The sequence below is a fragment of the Leptosomus discolor genome, chromosome 8, assembly GCF_034619465.1.
Source record: "Leptosomus discolor isolate bLepDis1 chromosome 8, bLepDis1.hap2, whole genome shotgun sequence".
NCBI lineage: Eukaryota > Metazoa > Chordata > Aves > Leptosomiformes > Leptosomidae > Leptosomus > Leptosomus discolor.
Window position 1 is genome coordinate 35806247 of NC_141398.1, and position 11585 is coordinate 35817831.

Genomic DNA, 11585 nt, shown 5'->3' on the forward strand with positions numbered 1-11585 from the left:
AAATACCCTAGCTTCTCCGAGTAATCACTTTATAAATAAACTGAAACTATTTAATTTTGGCAAAAATGTTGACTGTCAGACTTGGCAAAATCCTGTGAGTCTATGAAATTATATACTGCTTTTTGGAACAAAACATGCATAGTTGTGTTGACAGAAAATAGAACACATTCTCGTGCTTTTTAAGCATTTGTTCCTGGTACTGGAGATCAATACGTGAAAATCAGACAGAAGTAGAGGGCACGCAACATAATGCCTGTGCCTTGAATTCAGTTGAGGTTTTTTAAAATAAATTGTTATGTTATGTTCTTGTTATAATAGCTGGTAGCCTGTAGCAGCCTGCTAAATTGGAAGTTACCTAAGAATTTTCACCATCATCTTGTGTCTGAATCATGTTTTTGCATACTCATAACTGAATGAAATATCCTTCTTTCCTGCTGAAATTTTATCTTTGGTTTTAGTCCAGACGTTGACTTTCCTGGAAAGCTTATGGGAAAATCCTTTGCCTAGTTTTGATTTAAAAAAAAAAAAAAAAAAAAATTAATTATATAGTTTTCCCGTGTGACGTGTAGCTGGGGAAAGAGGCTGCTGTTAATATAAACACAACTTTATAATCTGACAGTCTGAGCCTGGCTATTTTTCATGGAGTGTTTAATTACTTTGGAAATAAAGGAATGAACAGATATTTTAAAAATCAGATGTCTGTTTCTAGTTTATTCTTAGTTGCTTTATGCTGTTCGTTTTTTGAAAGACTTGTACCCTGGTTGCTACCATGTGGTGGGGCTTGTACTGTTGGGCTTTTAACCGGCTGTAAATTAGCACGAATTCACACATAGTACACTTGCTGCTGCCTTTGGTGGGATGAGGCTTTCTTGGATGCTTGGTTAAGCCTTAAGGGCAATACTTATACCTACTATGTAAAGCAGCTTTTATTATTGATGAGAATTAGGCTTTTTGGTAGTGGATTGCAGCATTGATTACAAGATCCTTGATTACACATGAGCTCTGTAACTGGAACACTGGCAAGTTGGACAAAGTAGTTGCCTCTCAGCTCTGAGAGATAGGTCCTGAAATCCCACTGCTATAAACATCTATGAGCGTGGTTACCTGATTTGCCTACCCAAATAAAGATGGAATATTCACATACTTGAAGATTTTGACAGTTGTGTGCAGGGCTGCAGACTTTAATGTAACACAGCTGATCTCTCCTTAAGCGGTTTTAAAGCTTTATAGAAAATTGTAATATGTAATATTATTAGATCTGCTTGTTCTATAAATCTTCCTGTTTTGGTCTTGAAAAGTAAACATGTCCTAAACATTAAAATTTTGCTTAATTTCAATTAAAATTTGGTATAAGATCTGCCATGTCCTAAAGCCTGCTAAAGCCTTTCCACTGTTTGAAAGGAGTCCTGAGCGAAGCTACTCTGAGAAACGTCTTTTTTGCTGCACTAAATTGCGACCTGATGTATCCCACTGTTGAAGCCAACCAGGGAAGTACGTCGGATGAGCAATTCAGTTGCAGAGAGTTTCTATGTGTCACTTCTGACATGTAAAATGTCAGTTTGGTTTGTAAGTTTAAGCCTCTGTCTAATCTGCTCTGGGCTTTGCTTTGAGGGATCACAGATACTGAAAAGTAAAGCAGGGTCTAGTATTAACTATAGAAGTTAAGACTTACTAAAAACAAATGCCATGGCTCTCACCAGACTAGGAATTTAGTTATGTTGTGGCTATTTCTCCTTTAAAATGTGTAGGTATTTAATTTGCTTTTTCTGGTGTGCCCTAAGAGGTGACTTACCAAGGAAGAATGTGGCCTGCAGTATGCATCAGAGTGATCAATAATACAGGGCTGGTATAATACATGGGTTTTTTTTCAGAAATCTGAGTGCTGTTAGATTACATCTGGTTTGCGTGTCTAACTGCCTATACAGTTGTCCTTTAGAAAATGTGTTCACCTTGAGTCTTCGCCAAGTTTTCCTTGTCTTTTCAGTGCAGTTTCTACTTTTAAACTATTTAAAAAAAAAAAAATAAAAAATGTGACCTTACTTGGCACAGAAGGTCACATATCTTGGCTTTCCATCTGGTTAAGTAACTCATTTGAAAAATGAGCTAAGCAACAGAGCCATTTTTGTGAGTGCCTTACAAAAATACTTGCTTGAAATGCTTTCGCTTCACGCTTCAAAGCTACCTTTCTGCCCAGTGCTAAACACAGCCCTCTGTCTTCACTGCATTTTGTGCCTCAGCAAAAATGAACAGCAGTCCCTCGACTCGCATACATAGTAACATTCAGCAAAAATATTCAAAATTAACTGAATGGACATTCCTGGAATATTAATTTGAGCTAACTTTGAAAGTGTATTATTTAAATCACATTCAGATCTGTTACGTGTACTTTTATTTGGAAGTGGCTTTTGTTTGTTTAGCTGACTTCTAAAGTAAATTAAACAAAAGCATTTTGCAGTCACTTTTAAACTCTGTTTATGGTTTAACTAATACATTTTAAAAGCTTATTCAAATTAATCTTTCTGAAGGTTCTGGCTAATAACCCTTGCTAAGTCTTGGTAGGGTGAACGATGAGGTTACGATGTCTGGTTCTCTGGTCTGCTCCTCTCCTTAGGCTGCTGGACAAAGGGAAGCAGAACAACATATGTGCCTGCTGTGCAGCCAAGGTACTTCATGAATGGTACATAGGGCAAACTTAGGTGCAGAGAAAGCAAACACGCTGGACTGTGAACTGGGGAGTCACAAGGCACGGCCAGGTTGCTCACTGTGCTGCAGCAAGGGCCATCATTGGCAGCAGGCAGCAAGAGGGGGTAGCATCTTCTGTGTTCCCTGACACCTTCAGTTGCATGATTTGGCAGGACTTGCGTCAGTAGCATAAGTGTCTCTGTGTAAATAAGCTTTCTGTCAACAAACTGTGAAGTGGAGGTGTGTTTTCTCCTGGAAATCTGCAAAAAGTGAAGGTGTTAAGTTAAACTGTTTAGATTTTTTTTTTTTTCCCAAGTTTCTATTTTCCTAATCCTGAAAGTGTGTCTTCCAAGAGAAGTTGCCATGCAATAAGGCAGGATGTACACAACACCTGTTACTGCACACTGACGTTTTGGGTAGTACTGAATATTCTTGTTGAACGTGAAGTAGCTCATTATCCTGGAGTGTTCAACTCATTGCACACGGAAGGAATTGTTGAGCATTCGAATTTGTGGAAATCTCTGATGCCAAAGATACTCATGCAGTGAGGCCATCCTGCTGAAACGGTGTGCAAAAGGAAATTTTGAATGCAGTGAGTGGTGGGATAAGGCGCTCTTCCTTCCCTGGATTTATGATTAAATTCTGTACAGAGTGGTTTGGAGGAACATACGGAATCTTTCTCGTTTATGTGGTTCTGGCTAGGAATGCTGACTACTTTTCAAATGTAGTGTGTAGTAATGCATGTTGAACTCCTTTATAACCTTTAAGTAGTTACACATCACTTTTTTTTTCTCCTGTAATTTAATACAAATAATCTGGAATTTTCCTGGTAGTAACCTTCAAAAAGCCCCAAAATATGCTCCCTTAAACATTCCTGATGCTTCCCAAACTAAATACTCTTTTTTTTGACTGATGAAATGGATTGCATTCTTTGGCGTGGGCTGTGATCCTGACCTCAGAAAAACAGTCTTGAAAATGAATTCAACAGTTCAGAGCAGTTGGAAACAGCTTTTTTGGAAGTACTACTAGGTGTTGCTTTCTACTTTCTTCTGAGGATACCTGCTTTTTTGCCTGAGGTTCTTCTGTCAAGGCTAGTGTAAGTGTTGTTCGTAGACTTGTAGTTATATTCTGTCTTTTGCACATGTAAATGAAATGCTTCATCCTTATTGTATAATAGGACTTTTAAAACTTTTTGAATGCAGTTTTTTTTCCCTACTTGTGTTCTGTCTCTGCTTTTGTGGAGCTGAGTACTGGCCCATTTTGCCTTCCTGTGTTGCCTTTTGTTCTGGCAAATATTGCATAACATGTAAGTTTGTATGTATTTTTTTTTGCCAATTGGCATTTTCACATACAAGTCCAAGAAAACATAAGTGTTTCACAGTATTTTAAAATGCAAATGTGTAGGTTATTTTAAAAATGAATTAACTTATGTTTATTTATAGCTGATGAGAAGAGGGATGAAGGGACAAATGTTGCATGTACAGTCATTATACATTCATATGGCAATAGATTTCCAGATGCTTGCACTGTACAAAATGGTGAGGATGGGAAGAAAAAACACCTAGATAAAGTAAAATGATTGCAATTATTTAGTAAATAGTAATGAACTAGGAAGAGAACTCCTGTTTCTTTACTGCAAAAGTGGTGCTGCTTTAGTGGGAGCACTCTGCTGTATCCTTCATTGAACCATCAGAAGAAAAAGAGTAATACCGCAGAGTGGAAGGATGTGGAAACCATAAACCCCACTAAAACACAGGCAAGTTTCATGTCTGCCTGGGTGTTCATCCATTGCAGTGGGGACTGGTGGAGGTTTACAGAGAGGGAAGGTGCCGGCCTGTGTGTGTTCGCCTCACGAGGTGGAGCTCCTCTCCTTCCTCACCTCTCCTGGGCCCTCGGAGGGATTGCGCTTGTCCTCAGCTTTGCACTGAAGTCTCTTAAATCTTTGATCCTGCTGGAGGAGGTGTCCCTGCCCTCCCCCCTGCCCACCCACCATGTGTCACCGCTATCTGTTATGTTGCTGCTGGCATTCGTTAATGGCATGATTGACTGGATAATGGACATGGTCCAGTTGGAGAGGGATCGGGTTTTTGATGTTGCGGGTTTAAGACTCTGATCAGCTCCCAGACCTTGCAGGTTATCTGCCTACACCAGGTGCTGTTCTGGCACAAGTGAGCAGTCGGGACCATCTTTTGCAGGGGGGCAACATAAAATTAGGTCAGTTTTAGCTCAGGACTATGCCCTGAGCATGTAGCTGGGTGTGATGCTATCTGGTACAACTGCAGCTCCCACAGAAAGAAGTGGGTTTCTATTACATTTCTGTACCTGTTCATACACGTCCCTGTTCCTTGGGCAAGAGAAGTCCAGTAAGCTGATCTGATGGAAAACTGTTCTCGCTTTTTTGGAGGCTGGCAGAAGGCTGACTTAAGTTTTCTGTCAGATGAGCTTGCTGGACTGTTACTAGATCTGGTAGAGAGGAGGGAGACAAACGGAGCTCAGCTTTCAGGGGAAGCCCACAGTTGCACCAGATTGGAAGATGCTGGAGACTTTATATTACATCACATTTAGATATTTAAAATAATAAATTACAGTATGGGCAAAGTTTCAGTTCAGTGGTGCTTTTCTTTCCTTCCTTGCAGTTCTCATTACTTGCTTTTCAATAAACAAGTTTTCTTTGACATGAGGGGAAAATGTAGTAAGTATCAGAAATACTTTGTCATTAACAAAACAAGATACTGTGCTTGAGTCTTTTAATTCTTTTGAATACTTCTAATTTTTTAGCTCTGTTATGAAATGTTTATCTCTTTTTGTGTTTCTATAAAGTCAATCTTAATTGTGGGATCTTGGAGTATCCGCAGAGATTAGCTGATTTTTGTGGGCTTAAAACCAAATGTAAAGTAGCGTGAATAATAGTTCTACATTTTATTTATTGAATAAAGCATTAGATTTTGACATAGTAAAAGTGGACATATTAGAATTGTAATTTATTTTATTTTGCTATTAAAAATGTCTCCTAAAAATTGGAACTCCTACTTAGTTGTTTTGACATTTGAATACCTTTATTTTATGTCGTGTTTCCACCAGCCTGCCGAGTGTGTTAATTTGCAAAAGCTGTCAAATGCAGGCATTAAAAAAAGCCATAGACTGTGCAGCGTGCCCTCCAGGCCTGGTTACATGCACGTTACTTCCTAGTCCCCTGGTCTGGTTTGTATCCTGGTTGCTTGTCCTCAGAAGACACATGCATGTGCTACTTTGTCCTGAGTTGCTATCTAGGAATTAAGGGAGCTCTGATGGTCCTCTTGTCTCCCCTCAGCTCAGGAGATCCCACTAGGATATAAAGGGGCAAAGGAATGAATTAAAGCGCAGGTTGCAGACAGAAGCTGGGCTGGTACAGTGTATACTGACTGAGCGCATGTATGTGGTGATACCGTTGGGATGGCAGGAGGGAATTTATGGCCCCTGAGGGCTGCCCTCATCCAGAATATTGGTGTCTGTTAATTTACTGAGCTCCTGCCTTTCTGCGTCCATGTCCTGGACGAGTGCCACCAAGCAGTGATTTGTCATTTGCCAATTCATTATCCATTCTCTCCCCTTGGCCCACTGGCAGAAGAGCTTGGGATATGAAGCTATTAGTTGAAGCTCAACTCAGACAACCTGATAACAGTAACAACTAGGGAGAGGGGAAAGTGTTCTGAGAAAACGGTGAATTGTTTGTTCACTAATACTATTTTGGGTTTAGGACTGTTACTTGTACTTGAGTGCATCCTTAGCAAGTTTGGTGATGACACCAAGCTGTGTGATGTGGTCAACATGCTGGAGGGAAGGGAGGTCATCCAGAGGGACCTGGACAGGCTGGAGAGGTGAGCCCGTGCAAACCTCAGGAAGTTCAACAAGGCCACATGCAAGGTCCTGCACCTGGGTCCAAGATTTTGGCTGGTGGTTTACTATTTTTGTTGTCTGCTCTGAAGTGCTTAATTTTAATATCACCTACGCCACTCTAATTCTTTATCATCCCACTAGTTTCCTCTGTGAGGTGTGTGAAGGACTAGTAGCCATTAAAGCCTCCATAACTAGAAATGAACGTTGTGTACTAGGGCTGCAAACTGGTTTTGCCAGGCAGGATGATGGCAGGGGCATATCCTGCCGTTGTGCAGCAGCTCCCTGCTTTGGGCTGGGTTGCACAGAATTTGAAGTAGCTTCCGTTTCAACTGAGAGTTCAGTTCACACCTGCTTTTATGAAAAGATTTGACTTCATGTGAAACAGTCATTAAAATTTTAGTGTGTAACTTCTATTTCGCCTGAAATGGGTTTAAATGCTTGGGCAAGTATTTAAATCTCCTCCTCTTTTGGCGTGTAAAGTTTAGGAACATTTGAAGAGACCAGTGTAAAATCTTACGAGATCCATAAACTTCTTTGACTGCAAAAGGAAAATGAGTTGATTTCTGAAGTCTCTCTTGAGAAGTGGAAAGGAAAATAGGTTGTTAATCAAAGATTGGTGTATGAAATAAGTATAAAGTTACATCTTGCAAATGATTTCTGTTCAATGCTTTTAAAACATAAAGGCAGAAATACTTGTAACCTTTGTAAATAGAGAATTAAGGTTCTCTTTAAAGCGTTTGCAGAAGATGCATATTCATGTGACCGTTTTCAATTTTCAGATGAAGGAAACACGCTTGCTTACTTGAGTTGCCCTCTGCGGAGTCACCTCTCAACAGGGATCTGTAGTGCATGCCTTCTTCCTTACCTTGAACTTTTTTTTTTAAAGGAGGAGAAGAGAGAATATTGGATAAATTTCGTAGATAATATTGTGTCTTTCTCAGGGAATACACTAGTTGATAGTTTTGGGCTATGTCAGGGTGAAAATTAAATTTGTGTTTGTGACAATTGACTTGATAGCAGCTGTCAAACATGATTTCGAGTCATGGGAAGTATTTGAAAATCTTCCTGTCAAATAACGGCATGCTCAGTTCATTCCTGACCTTGGAAATTATTGCTTGTTTTAACAAAATATTATTCTGGCATCTATAGTCTCTGTGAAGTAGGACCAGTAGGGCTCTTTAAAATTAATCTATATTATCGATGATATAATAAAACAATCCAATCCCCTGCATCAGAGCATCATAATTAATTTGTTCTAGTTTCAGTCTGCTTTCTCTCATGCTGCTTTTTCATTTTTTAATAGAGGTTTCAGGAAGAGGGAAATCATAATGGGACCTTGAGAATGTAACCCATAATTTACATGGAAAAATATAATAATAGTAAAGTAGCAGTGAATTTCCTTTGGGAAAACAAGGTTTTCTTCTTTGGTACTGTTGTTCTTAATAAAATCGTATGTGCTTTGACCTTGTGGTTAATGACCTCAACAGTCATTTTGCAGACTTAAAATCACTACAGGATTTTATGTATTTTCCTTTTGCTTATTATCCCTTGATAATTTTATTGATACTGATGGGAAACATAAATTTAATTTACATTTAGATAACCAACTTAAGCTAATGCTAGTATGTTATAAACAGTTCTAAAGCTTTTGTACAAATGCTCTGTAACTGAGGTCAGTGAATTGACATTTTCATTCTGTATTTAAAATAATTCATGCTTTTTGTCCTTATAGTAACTGCAACACAAAAATATCCTTTCAAATCCCTGAAGTAAGAATCCTGTAAATAAACACATGGGAGTTAAGACTGTGTGACATATTCTATATTCTTCCTAATGGAAGAGTGAGCAAGTAGTTACTAAATGGCTTTTCGTATGTCTAACCAGCTTAATAGAGCTCCGACAAAGGCTGATGTTATGCTTCCTAATCCCATTGTTTTAGCAGTGTTTCTGATTGTATATAATATGTCATTAGACTACAGCAAATCTAAAGGGACTCTGGAGTGACAGTCTTGCACATCTTGAGGATAAGTATCAGTCTTGTCAGAGGGGATGTCTTTGCTATCAAACTTTATTCTCAAAACATTTTGCACAGGCATTCTAAAAATCAAGAAGTTACAGAAATCTAGTATTATTTATACAATTATTTAATATATTTGCTTTTATTTCACTGCAGGGTTACGTTTCTTGTTCTTTTACAATTGAAACCATGCAGTAGATATGAAAAGCTAGTATGAATTATGAAAGAAGAAGGAATAAAATATCAAAATACTTTGGTACTTATTCCATTATCTCCCTAAAGAAAAAGCTTTGGTGTAAATGAAGAATTGCCTCACTTGCTGAGAATAAGTATCCTACAGGAAAAAATGTTTGAGAATTTTGGTCACCTGAAAAAGCTGCATCAAAGCTAATTAAACCACTGTGGAAGTGCCAGTGTAACCACTCGATCCATACAGTTATGCTGTTATAGCTTAAGGAACGCAGAAGTTTTGTCTTTGCTGTCACATTATCCTCTAGGCACATACATTCCAGAGTCCTGGCATAGGTCTTGGAGATACCCTGTGCTGGACAGTTTTGAATTCGTAGTGGGGTCTAGGAGAATTGTAAGAACTGAAGTAAACTGATAATCTCCTGAGAAAGCTTTGTGTCTCCAATGGTGGCAGTGTTATATCCAACTTTTTGCCTTTGCCGTGGCCAAAGGCTGAGTCTGTGCTTCTGTAAACACAAGCTCAATAGATCTTTAGATAAATTATATGTGAGGGGTGGTGGGTTTGGAGGGGAGAGATGTGGGTTTTGGGGTAGGGTTTTTTTTTGTTTGAAAGGTGCATGAAGAATCTGAGCATGGAATTTCACATGATACTGGTTGGACAATGTAAAGAAGAACTCTCTGGTATATAAGTACACAAGTAGTTTTTTAAATGCTAATCGCAGAGAATATATTTTTCTTTTGGGCCTGGATCATGACTATAGTCGATGAAAGAGTTTCTAAAGCATAACCAACAGTAGCTTGCTGATGTTAGGATGAGAAAAGGAAGTTAGTTAAGATTTTGTACAACTTCATTCTGATATTACAGCTGCTTGGATAAGAACCGGTTTTGACTTGTGGAAAATGGACTCCACAATCTGTCAGATTGTGAAGTAGGTATGTTTATTCAGCACTCGGCAGCACGGGGGTAGTCCCACCAAAGTTGTGTGCGCCCTAACGCGGCAACTTGTCTCACATTTATACAGTCAGATGTTACATATACGTAAGGCTTTCCAGTATGCCTATACATATGTATGACCTGTCACCGCTTCATATTAAAATTAGTTCCAAAAGGTCATTCCCTTCCCTCAGTTTCCCCTTGTAAAAGGGAACAGTAATCATTCTGTGATAGCTGGCCACTACCCTTCACTGGGAGATCCATAGTGCTTAGTACTGGTGTGGGCTGGAAGATTCAATAACAAGTACTGTACTGATAAACATTTTTAGGAACATGAACTGAAGGTGTGCTGGAGATTACAGAGTGGGTCAAATTAGACTGCTCCGTCTATGGAAAGCTATACTCAGTCTGTGTTGTCTAGTTCTTCGGAGCCTGTTTACAGGAAGGACTGTTAATCCACATGAGGGCAGTGAAGAGGCAGTTGTCTTATATTTGCATCATGGAGACTATATAGGGTTGTGGACTGTTCCATGTTCAGATAGGCACTGTACCTTTCTTTAGCTCAGACAAGGCCTGTATGCAGTCTTCCATCACAAGATGCAAGGCCGTTACAGAGAGGAAAGTAAGTATAGATAAGTCAAGATTTTCTGATAACTCAGTTTTTTCTTAGGTGTTCATTTGAAGAAGGTGTTTCTCTTAATCCATCAGTTCACTTTAAAAAACTGTGAGGACTGAATGCTTCTGAAAAACTGGTTCACCTTCTCGACTTAGTGCCCTCAGGTGAAATGCTACTGTTTCTGTGTGAATCTCACCAAAAAAAAAAAAAAAAAAAAAAAAAAAGATATAGTACAAGCCTGCCTAGCTCCTCCTGCTTGTATAGGGTATCAGGTACTCTGAAGGTCCACCCTCACAAACTCTTCCACACTTGGCACCTTGGGACGAGTGTTTCATGGCTGGGAGGGAGAGAGAGCTAAAGAGATAGGAAAGAGGAATCTGTGACTATTGGGTTTGCAAGCTGTTGGTCTGGTCCTATCTTTTTTTTTCTTCCTTCATCCTCATTTTACTTCCTCATTCCTTAAAGAGGCCATCAGGCCATGTCTAAGAGAGTCACTGTTAATGATCTGCAAGCTGCTATCTGTGCCATCCCAGCAGGCCCCTTCCTCGCAACAGAAAAACTTATTTTTATCTTGTTGGTCTGAACCTTCAAAATAGTTGATACTAGTTTGGTCCAGGAGATCCTGGGATGACTGAGGTGATCACTGTATGCAGTAGATGAGCATTTTTGGAAAAAGTCCTATCCTAGAGCTCTCTTGAGCTATTTCTAAAGCCAAGCCCTCTACAGGTCCACTCTTGAGTCGGAGTAGAAGCTTGACTATTAAACCAAAGGAAGTGATGGAGAAGCTCTGAGAAGACATTCTGTTTAGGAGTTCATTGACTTGTACTCACTGCAAGTCAGCTGAACTGCATTGTCAGCTAGATCTCAAGCTTGACTTCAAAGCTGATATGAAAGGTGAGAATGAGGCATTCCCTCTCTTGGTGGAGCTGTACAGTGTTTAAAGCTCAATGCTATTTTGTAGCTTGAAATCATAGAATCATAGAATAGTTTGGGTTGGTAGGGACCTTTAAAGGTCATCTAGTCCAAACCCCCTGCAGTGAGCAAGGACATCGTCAACTAGATCAGGTTGCTCAGAGCCCTATCCAACCTGGCCTTGAGTGCTTCCAGGGATGGGGCAGGTAGGTTATCACTAGGATGGAGACACAGATGGAGCTTGTAGAGCTTTTGCTTTGTATTTTAGGACGTTTCTAGCTGTCCAGAGAGAGAGGACCTGGAAGTGCCAGTTAATGAGAAACGTCAGCAGGGACTTGTATAACTGGTGCAAGGTAAGG